General features: G+C 42.4%; 1 pseudogene; it reads left to right on the top strand.

Moving 5' to 3' along the window:
• The first annotated feature begins 5,661 nt into the window (after positions 1-5,661).
• On the top strand, positions 5,662-10,274 carry LOC102281356 (eukaryotic translation initiation factor 4E-like; annotated as a pseudogene).
• The last annotated feature ends 621 nt before the right edge of the window (positions 10,275-10,895 follow it).

Below are 10,895 nucleotides of genomic sequence, written 5' to 3'. Positions count from 1 at the left end.
AGCTTTTTCTGAGATGTGCTGCTGCTGCTGCTAAGTCGCTTCAGTCGTGTCCGACTTTGTGCAACTCCATAGACGGCAGCCCACCAGGCTCCCCCGTCCCTGGGATTCTCCAGGCAAGAACACTGGAGTGAAAAGTGAAAGCGAAGTCGCTCAGTCATGTCCAACTCTTAGCGACCCCATGGACTGCAGCCTACCAGGCTCCTCTGCCCATGGGATTTTCCAGGCAAAAGTACTGGAGTGGAGTGCCATTGCCTTCTCCGTTCTGAGATGTAGTTATTTGAAAATGGTTTGTTCCTTTTGGGCCTCAATTTTCAGGGTTTTTAAGGTGAGGCCAGAGCAGTGTTTTGTCTAGATTTGGATGTTCCCTAGTACCAAGGGAAGGCCTTTCTGAGTATTTTATCCAAATTATGAGTTTTTCCAGCTGTGGGAACAGGCACTATTTCAGATCATGTGTGAGCACAGACTACTATTTCCTGTAATCCTTTCAGATAGTTGTTTCTCCAGGATCAAATTATTTTCTTACATGCATGTACTGGTTGGAACTCTGCATAATATTCCAGTAGGACCCTATCCAGAGTTCTAAGATGCTCTCTCCCTGCAGGTCTCTCCCATGGTATTGGCCTGAGAACTGGACTCCCTTGCTATCTATCCCTGGACCCTCAGGTCTGTCTCCTCAGCTCAGCGAGTCCTGGGCTCGCATGCTCCCTCTCTGCTCCATGGCTGCGAAGTTTCTCAGGGCAGTAAGCTGGGGCCACTTGAAGGCTTCTTTTCATTTGTTTCTCATCCCTTGGGGATCACTGTCTTTTGTTACCAGATGTCCAATGTCCAGAAAACTGCTATTTCATATTTTTGTCTAAGTTTAAAAAAAATTGTTTTTCATGTGTGTGCTAAGTCGCTTCAGTCGCATCCAACTCTTTGAGACCCCACCAGACTCCTCTGTCCATGGGATTCTCCAGGCAAGAATACTGGAGTGGATTGCTATGCCCTCCTCCAGGGGATCTTCCTGACCCAGGGATTGAACTCATGTCTTTTACATCTACTGCACTGGGAGGTGCGTTTTTTACCACTAGCGCCACCTGGGACAAGTCAATCCATTTTCTGTTACTTCATCTTGACTAGAAGCAGAGGAATTATCTTTATTTTCAGTATATTGTATTGTAAGTTTATACAGTTTAATTTTTAATAATATAAATCAATATTTTAATTTTTAATATGTAAGGCAACTGGCTCACAAAATTCTTGATAACTTAACAGTTGGTTCTTACCAAGTCAGTATAAGCTGCCTCTAGTAAACCTCTGAGTTCACTTTCTACATCATCCAACAGGAGACTATTTTATGCAATTAAAGATTACTTCTCATTTATTAAGTCTAAATTCCATGGCCTGAAGAACTGCTCTGGTCAGATTTATTCAATAATTTTAAAGAACAAAGCAATAAAATAAAATTAATAAATTCTTCAAGATTCAGCCCCAGGATTTAGCCTACTGTATTACTGTCTTCTTTTTATTCAATGGAGTCTCTTGCCTCGATGCAGGCCAAGGCACCACTCTAGCTCAGGCTTTTGTCATCTTTAAGAAATCACTACAACGTATTATTTGTATTTAGTCAGGGTATTTCTGCTTTTAGTCATATTTGTCTTCAGTTCTCTTCTCCACAACATCAGGGCAACCTGTGTTCTAAAATCAGGTTTGGGACCTCCCTGGTGGTCCAGTGGCTAAGACTCTCAGCTCCAATGCAGGAGGCCTGGGTTTGATTTCTGGTTGGGGAACTGGATCCCACATACTGAGACAAAACATCCCAAATGCTGCAACTAAAAGAGCCCATGCACTGCAACCAAGATTGAGGATTCTGCCTCGGGGGTTTCCCTGGTGGTTCAGTGGTTGGGAGTCTGCCTTGCAATGCAGGGAACACCTTCCTGGTCCAGGAAGATCCCACTTGGCGTAGGGCAACTAAGCCCATGAGCTACAATTACTGAGCCTGTGCTCTGGAGCCCATAAGCTGCAACTACTGACCCCACATGCAGCAACTACTGAAGCCCATGTGCCCTAGAGTCCATGCTCCAAAACAACCTACTGTGATGAGAAGCCCTCACACTGCAACTAGAGAATGGCCCCTGCTCGCTGCAATTAGAGAAAAGCCCCGGTGCAATAGCAAAGACCAAGCATAGCCAAAAATGGAAAAAAAAAAAGAAAGAAAGAAAGATCCCACGTGCCACAACTAAGGCCCAGCACAGCCAAATAAAATAAATATCCAAAATAAATAAATAAAATCACAGGTTTGATCAAGTGTTTTCCCATTACCTGAAGAATGAAGTTCAAACTCCTTAGGATGATACATAAGGCCTTTGCTATTAAAAAAAAAAAAAAAAAAAAATATATATATATATATATATATATAAAACACAAAGTAAATCACTGCCAAACCTTATTCCTCTCTGTATTATACATCCACATCCTTGTCATTTTTCCATGAAAGCATAGAGTGCTTTCCCGCCCTGACTTTTGACTTAGCCATGTGATTACTTTGACTGAAGGTATGTTAGGAATGTGGCATGAATAGAGGCTTGAAAGGAGCTTGCATGGTTGGGCTTGTGCTTCTGCCATCACTCTAAGAACATACCCTGATTGCCTTTGTCCCTGAAATCTGAGCCCAGAATGAGATATGTGGGTTAAGCAGACAAGCCTGAAGCAGAACTTCCTGGCCAACCACAGTCTAGATCAGTTGCTCACCAGTTGACCTGCAGACTCAATGAACATGAAAATAAATGCCAATTATTGTAGGCCACAAATATTTTGTAGTTATTTTTCAGCAAAAGATGATAGATATAATAATTAATATTTTAGTCCTTATTTGATGCCATGAACTATTACAACTATAAGCTCATTTAACTTTCCTAATAACCTAATAAAGTCTTTCTTATATTGTTAGGATGGGAGAGCTGATATTTAATGAGCTTATGTTATTTGCTGACGTCTATAGACCAGGTACGGAGAAGGCAATGGCAACCCACTCCAGTACTCTTGCCTGGAAAATCCCATGGATGGAGGAGCCTGGTAGGCTGCAGTTCATGGGGTTGCTAAGAGTCGGGCATGACTGAGCGACTTCACTTTCACTTTTCACTTTCATGCATTGGAGAAGGAAGTGGCAACCCACTCCAGTGTTCTTGCCTGGAGAATCCCAGGGACAGGGGAGCCTGGTGGGCTGCCATCTATGGGATCACACAGAGTCGGACACGACTGAAGCAACTTGGCGGCAGCAGCAGCATAGACCAAGTAAGTGTGGTGGATATGGGATATGAATTTGGATATATCTTTCCTCAGTTCACATCTTCATTTCCTACTGCTCCATCTATTTATTATATTTTTGCTTTGGCAATAACATATTCTAAAATATCACTTATATCTCCAGCCTTTGCATGTTATACCCCATGAGGCACCTACTACATGGTAGACACTCAATAAATATTTATTGAATGGCTAATGGCCTGTCTGGAATGCCTGTTTTGTCACCTAGGTAATTCATAAATAATTTTCAAAACCTGGCTTATAGATCACTTCTTTGTAAAGATTTTCCATCTCAGATAATTTTCTCCTTGTGCTTTGCACAGTCAAAAGTTTTACCTTTCATTTGCTGTTGTTGTTCAGTCATCCTGTCATGTCTGACTCTTTGCAACCTCATGGACTGGAGCACCCCAGGCCTCCCTGTCCCTTACCATCTCCCAGAGTTTGCCCAAGTTCATGTACATTGCATCAGTGATGCCATCCAGCCATCTCATCCTCTGACGCCCTCTTCTGTCCTCAATCTTTCCCAGCATCAGGGACTTTTCCAGTGAGTCAGCTGTTCACAACAGATGACCAAAACACTGGAGTTTCAGCTTCAGCATCAGTTCTCCAATGAATATTCAGGGTTGATTTCCTTTAGGATTGACTGGTTTGATCTCCTTGCTGTCCAAGGGACTCTCAGGGGTCTTCTCCAGCACCACAGTTCAAAGACATCAATTCTTCAGCATTCTGCCTTCTTTATGGTCCAGGTCTCACAACTGTATGTGACCACTGGGAAGACCATAGCCTTGACTATATGGACCTTTGTCAGCAGAGTAATGTCTTTGCTTTTCAATACACAGTCTAGGTTTGTTATAACTTTCCTGCCAAAAAGAAAACATCTTCTGATTTCATGGCCATAGTCACCATCCACAGTGATTTTAGAGACCAAGAAGAGGAAATCTGTCACTACTTCCACCTTTCCCCCCTCTATCTGCCATGAAGTAATGGGGCCGGATGCCACGAACTTACTTTTTTTTAATATTTAGTTGTAAGCTTGGTCTTTCACACTCTTCCCTCACCCTCATCAAGAGGCTCTTTAGTTCCTCTTCACTTTCTGCCATTAGAGTGGTATCGTCTGCATATCTGAGGTTGTTGATGTTTCTCCCACCTATCTTGATTCCAGCTTTTAAGTCATCCAGCCTGGCATTTCTCATAATGTGCTCAGCGTATAGATTAAACAAACAGGGTGACAGCAGACAGTACTGTCGTACTCCTTTCTCAACCTTGAACAAATCAGTTGTTCCATATAGGGTTCTAACTGTTGCTTCTTGACCCGCATACAGCTTTCTCAGGAGACAGGTAAGGTGGTCTGGTATTCCTATCTCCATAAGAGCTTTCCACAATTTATTATGATCCACGCAGTCAAATGCTGTAGTCAAATGGTGTAGTTGATGAAACAGAGGTAGATGTTTTTCTGGAATTCCCTAGCTTTCTCTATGATTCAGCAAATGTTGGCAATTTGATCTCTGGTTCCTCTTCCTTTTCTAAACCCAGCTTGAACATCTGGAAGTTCTTGGTTTGCATAATGCTGAAGCCTAGCATGCAAGATTTTAAGCATGACCTTACTAGCATGGGAGATGAGTGCGATTGTCCAATGGTTAGCACATTCTTTGATACTACCCTTGGGAATTGAGACGAGGATTGACCTTTTCCAGTTCTGTAGCCACTGCTGGGTCTTCCAGATTTGCTGACATATTGAATGCAACACCTTGATGGCATCCTCCTTTTGGGTTTTGAATAGTTCTACTGGAATTCCAACGCATTACCTCTCATACTAAATCGAAATTATTTTATGACACATTTGGCTTCCTGATCTTAAGATTTCTCAGTGTTAAGGTTCACAATAATTCATGTTGTATCCCTAGGGCTAGTCTGGGCACATGCCTAATAAGTGTATGTTTTTATTCTAAGTGGTCTTTTTTTTAAATCACCAAAATAGTATGCGATCTAAGCTTCCAGGAAATTTCAACAAATTTAAGTATCATGACTATCCAGCACTGCTATCCACATTCAAAAGCAGTAACTAAAGACTGACTTAAAAGTAGTGTTTCAAGAGGTTCAGGAAACTCCTCACCTGCACCCTAGGACTCATCACCTCTCCTCCATGACCCTCCTGAAAATCACTGCATCGAGCAGGATGTTATGAAGAGAAAGCACCATACTGTGAAGGGCATAGTTGCATGGGGGAGAAGATTGAAAAGCCTGTGTTTAGTTTCAAAGTTTTAGACTGGTTTTTCTTAACCAAAGCATTTGAAATACAGAGTTTTATAAGGAGAAATAAAATAACCCATGCTTAGAAGTACTTTTAAAATAACTTATTATGGAGAGGGATCTAAGATGGTGACTGTGGAACCAGAAACCACCTCTACTCCTAATTCCTACCTGCAGAGAAAAGAGAAATCTATCAGGAGGTGGCTAATCCAGAACAATATATGAAACATCCCTTACAGAACAGATGGGCACTCTGGCTTTTTAAAAATGATAAAAGCAAAACTTGGCAAAAGCAAACCTTCAGCTGATCTCTAAGTTTGATACTCTTGAAGGCTTTTGGGCTCTGTACAACCATATCCAGTTGCCTAGTAATTTAATGTCCAGCTGTGAATACTCACTTTTTAAGGATGGAATTAAGCCTATGTGGAAAGATGAGAAAAACAAACAAGGAGGATGATGGCTAATTACACTGAACAAACAGCAGAGGTGAAGTGATCTCAATCGCTTTTGGCTACAGATGCTGCTGTACCTTATTGAAGAATCTTTTGATGATTACTGACTTCCCTGGTGGCTCAGACAGTAAAGCATCTGTCTACAATGTGAGAGACCTGGGTTCGATCCCTGGGTTGGGAAGATTCCCTGGAGAAGGAAATGGCAACCCACTCCAGTACTCTTGCCTTGAAAATCCCATGAATGTTGGAGCTTGGTGCAGGCTACTATCCATGGGGTCACAAAGAGTCGGGCACGACTGAGCGACTTCACTTTCACTTTTCACAGTGATAATATATGTGGTGCTGCTGTTAATGTTAGAGCTAAAGCTGATAAAATAGCAATATGGACTCTTGACTGTGAAAAGAGAGACACTGTTACACATAATAGGGAGGGTAGACAATCAGATTGATTATATTCTTTGCAGCCAAGGATGGAGAAGCTCTATACAGTCAGCAGAAACAAGACCGGGAGCTGACTGTGGCTCAGATCATGAACTCCTTATTGCCAAATGCAGACTGAAATTGAAGAAACTAGGGAAAACCACTAGACCATTCAAGTATGACCTAAATCAAATCCATTATGACTATACAGTGGAAGTGAGAAATAGATTTAAGGGACTAGATCTGATAGACAGAGTCCCTGATGAACTATGGATGGAGGTTCATGACACTGTACAGGAGACAGGAATCAAGACCATGCCTGCCAGGAGCCAGCATGAGGACCTCCGCCTGTGGCAAAGGTCATGAGGAAGGAGGTTCAACATATGGAAAGGCGGGATTGAGCCTCAGGAGTCCTCCTGGAAATTCTCGAGCATCTACCCCCAAAACCAGAGACTGCCTACTTTACTACTTTGTGCTCTCACCTACACCTCTGACTTTACGGGGGGCTGTCCCCCACCACCTCTTTCGGAGAAGGAGTTAACTTAGAGCTCCAGTTAATAATAATTCCTGGGTGTGATAGGAGTGTTTCAATCTACAAACTCCTCTGAAGGTTCTCTAGCTCGCCTGACAGGCTTGTCTGGCCACATGTGATTGTTCACAGCCTCCCAACCGTGAGAGGCACGAGATGCTTTAAACCTTCTAAAAACAGATTCTTTTGAGAAGTTAGAAAATTATTAGTGTAGTATAGTGGGCTGATTAGAAATTGTATTGGTGAAGGATTTTTCATTTGTTGAGCCAATGTTTACTGCTAAGTCTCCATATCCCCTGCCCTTATACACATTAATGAATATATAGAAGAAATAAGTATTAACCTTTGATATTAATCACGTTAGACCTTAGGCTAAGCAAATTCTTTCCTTAATTAAAACCCACTACACCCTCACCCTATAAGAATGTAACTTTATCTGGTGCCTTCGGAAGGTGGCATTTGTTTTAAGAATAATCACCCCTGGAGAAATAAGTGTTCTGGTTGACTGACTGCTGTCACAAGGAGAGGGTCATAAGTTGTCAGCATGCCCCCTGGCCAGAAGATGATGTAACACCCCTAAGACCTCTGTATACATTTGTATGAAGCACCTGACTTTAATAAAAGTCAGGACTGCTGACCCCGCGTGACTTTTGTATAACATCTCAGTGTATAAAAACAGACCCTGGAAAAATAAAAAATGGGATCAGTTCCTCGAAAGACTGGTCTCCCCATGTTGTTCTTTCTCTCACCTTCTGGCTGAATCCCCATCTGGAACGTGGAGGCTCGTCAAGCCTACTAATTATGCCTGGGCTTCTAAGATCTGACTGGGGAGGCCTTAGTGTCTCCTCTCCTTTGGGAGAACGGGAGGACGCCTGTGGCCTACATAGGTGATGTAAATTCCTTATTTTGGAATTTTATTGGCTTTCCACGTAAACCAAGTTATTCAGCCTCTTTTCTCCACTGAATTTTCTCGATGAGCTATCCTTATTCTATTACTCTTTATAACTCTAATTAATATTTAATTAAAGCTATCGTATCCTGATCGCCGAAGCCGTTTCTCCTTCGAATTTCCCTGGATCCACTGGGGCTGGACCCCGGCATATGCCCAAGAAAAACAAATGCAAAAAAGCAACATGGCTGTCTGAGGAGGCCTTAAAAAGAGCTGAGAAAAGAAAAAAGGAAAGATATACCCATTTGAATGCAGAGTTCCAAAGGATAGCAAGGAAAGATAAGAAAGCCTTCCTCAGTGATCAATGCAAAGAAATAGAGGAAAACAATAGAATGAGAAAGACTAGAGATTTCTTTAAGAAAATTAGAGATACCAAGGGAACATTTCATGCAAAGATGGGCTTAATAAAGGACAGAAATGGTAGGAACCTAACAAAAGCAGAAGATGTTAAGAAGAGGTGGCAAGAATACACAGAAGAACTGTACAAAAAAGATCTTAATGACCCAGATAATCATGATGGTGTGATCACTCATACTTACCTAGAGCCAGACATCCTGGAATGTGAAGTCAAGTGGGCCTTAGGAAGCATCACTATGAACAAATCTAGTGGAGGTGATGGAATCCAGTTGAGCTATTTCAAATCCTGAAAGATGATGCTGTGAAAGTGCTGCACTCAATATGTCAGCAAATTTGGAAAACTCAGCAGTGGCCACAGGACTGGAAAAGGTCAGTTTTCATTCCAACCCCAAAGAAAGGCAATGCTAAAGAATGCTCAAACTACTGCACAATTGTACTCATCTCACACGCTAGTAAAGTAATGCTCAGAATTCTCCAAGCCAGGCTTCAGTAATACATGAACCATGAACTTCCAGATGTTCAAGCTGGTTTTAGAAAAGACAGAGGAACCAGAGATCAAATTGCCAACATCCGCTGGATCATCAAAAAAGCAAGAGAGTTCCAGAAAAACATCTATCTCTGCTTTCTTGACTATGCCAAAGCCTTTGACTGGGTGGATCACAATAAACTGTGGAAAATTCTTGAAGAGATGGGAATACCAGATCACCTGACCTGCCTCTTGAGAAGTCTGTATGCAGGTCAGGAAGCAACAGTTAGAACTGGACATGGAACAACAGACTGGTTCCAAACAGGAAAAGGAGCACATCAAGATTGTATATTGTCACCCTGCTTATTTAACTTATATGCAGAGTACATCATGAGAAATGCTGGGCTGGATGAAGCACAAGCTGGAATCAAGATGGCTGGGAGAAATATCAATAACCTCAGATATGCAGATGACACCACCCTTATGGCAGAAAGTGAAGAACTAAAGAGCCTCTTGATGAAAGTTAAAGAGGAGAGTGAAAAAGCTGGCTTAAAACTCAACATTCAGAAAACTAAGATCATGGCATCCGGTACCATCAGTTCATGGCAAATAGATGGGGAAACGGTGGAAACAGTGTCAGACTTTTTTGGGGGGGCTCCAAAATCACTGCAGATGGTGACTGCAGTGATGAAATTAAAAGACGCTTACTCCTTGGAAGGAAAGTTATGACCAACCTAGACAGCATATTAAAAAGCAGAGACATTACTTTGTCAACAAAGGTCCATCTAGTCAAGGCTATTGGAGAAGGAAATGGCTACCCACTTCAGTATTCTTGCCTGGAAAATCCCAGGGATGGGGGAGCCTCGTACGCTGCAGTCCACGGGGTCGCTGAGAGTCGGACACAACTGAGCAACTTCACTTTCACGCATTGGGGAAGGAAATTGCAACCCACTCCAGTGTTCTTGCCTGGAGAATCCCAGGGACAGGGAAGCCTGGTGGGTGCTGTTCATGGAGTCACAGCAGTCAAGGCTATGATTTTTCCAGTGGTCATGTATGGATGTGAGAACTGGACTATAAAGAAGACTGAGCACAGAAGAATTGATGCTTTTGAACTGTGGTGTTGGAGAAGACTCTTGAGAGTCCCTTGGACTGCAAGGAGATCTAACCAGTCCATCTTAAAGGAGATCAGTCCTGGGTGTTCATTGAAGGACTGATGTTGAAGCTGAAGCTCCAATACTTTGGCCACTTGATGCGAAGAGCTGACTCATTTGAAAAGACCCTGATGCTGGGAAAGATTGAGGACAGGAGAAGGGGACAACAGAGGATGAGATGGTTGGATGGCATCAGTGACTCAATGGACATGGGTGTGGGTGGACTCCAGGAGTTGGAGTTGGACAGGGAAGCCTGGTGTGCTGCAGTTCATGGAGTCGCAAAGAGTTGGACATGACTGAGCAACTGAACTGAACTGAGACAAGGAAAGGTTAGAACTTCCTCCAAAGATAGCTGTCCCATGAAGGCACAGCTACTAAGAGTGGCTCCACCGTAAAAAGTAGGTGTGTTGTTTAAGACGACACCTTCTGAGTATTCTCATAGGAGACTGTGTCAAGCAATCAATATTTGGGAGCTGAACCAAAGCCTATTCAAAAGCACATTGGATGGCATTTAAATTTGATTTCCATCTAAATGATGTTAAGAAATAAGGGAAGCCTCAGTTACCTTTATCCTGTATTTCTGTGTTTATATTTTTTTAAAAAATTTTTGGCTAGAGTGTCCACTGTCCACTGGGGCTTCCCTGATAGCTCAGTTGGTAAAGAATTTGCCTGCAATGAGGAGACCCCAGTTCAATTCCTGGGTGGGGAAGATCCCCTGGAGAATAGATAGGCTACCCACTCCAGTATTCTGGCCTGGAGAAGTCCATGGACTGTATAGTCCATGGAGTCACAAGGAGTGGGACACAACTGAGCGACTTTCACTAGGTCTACATCACTAGGTCCACTGTCCTTCAAGAATTCGAGTAGGCATCATCTCCAGAATCCATAATGTTCCTGGCCCATTCTGTAATAGCTTAATTAACCATTACAAACACATTTGATTCATCTACAATAGTAAAAAAAAAAAAAAAAATTTGCATTTCTGTGCCTTACAAGAGAACAATTCTGTTTATATTCCATTGTATGCAGGAGCACA

The sequence above is a fragment of the Bos mutus genome, chromosome 9 (assembly GCF_027580195.1).
Source record: "Bos mutus isolate GX-2022 chromosome 9, NWIPB_WYAK_1.1, whole genome shotgun sequence".
NCBI lineage: Eukaryota > Metazoa > Chordata > Mammalia > Artiodactyla > Bovidae > Bos > Bos mutus.
This window is presented reverse-complemented; position numbering and strand designations above follow the sequence as displayed.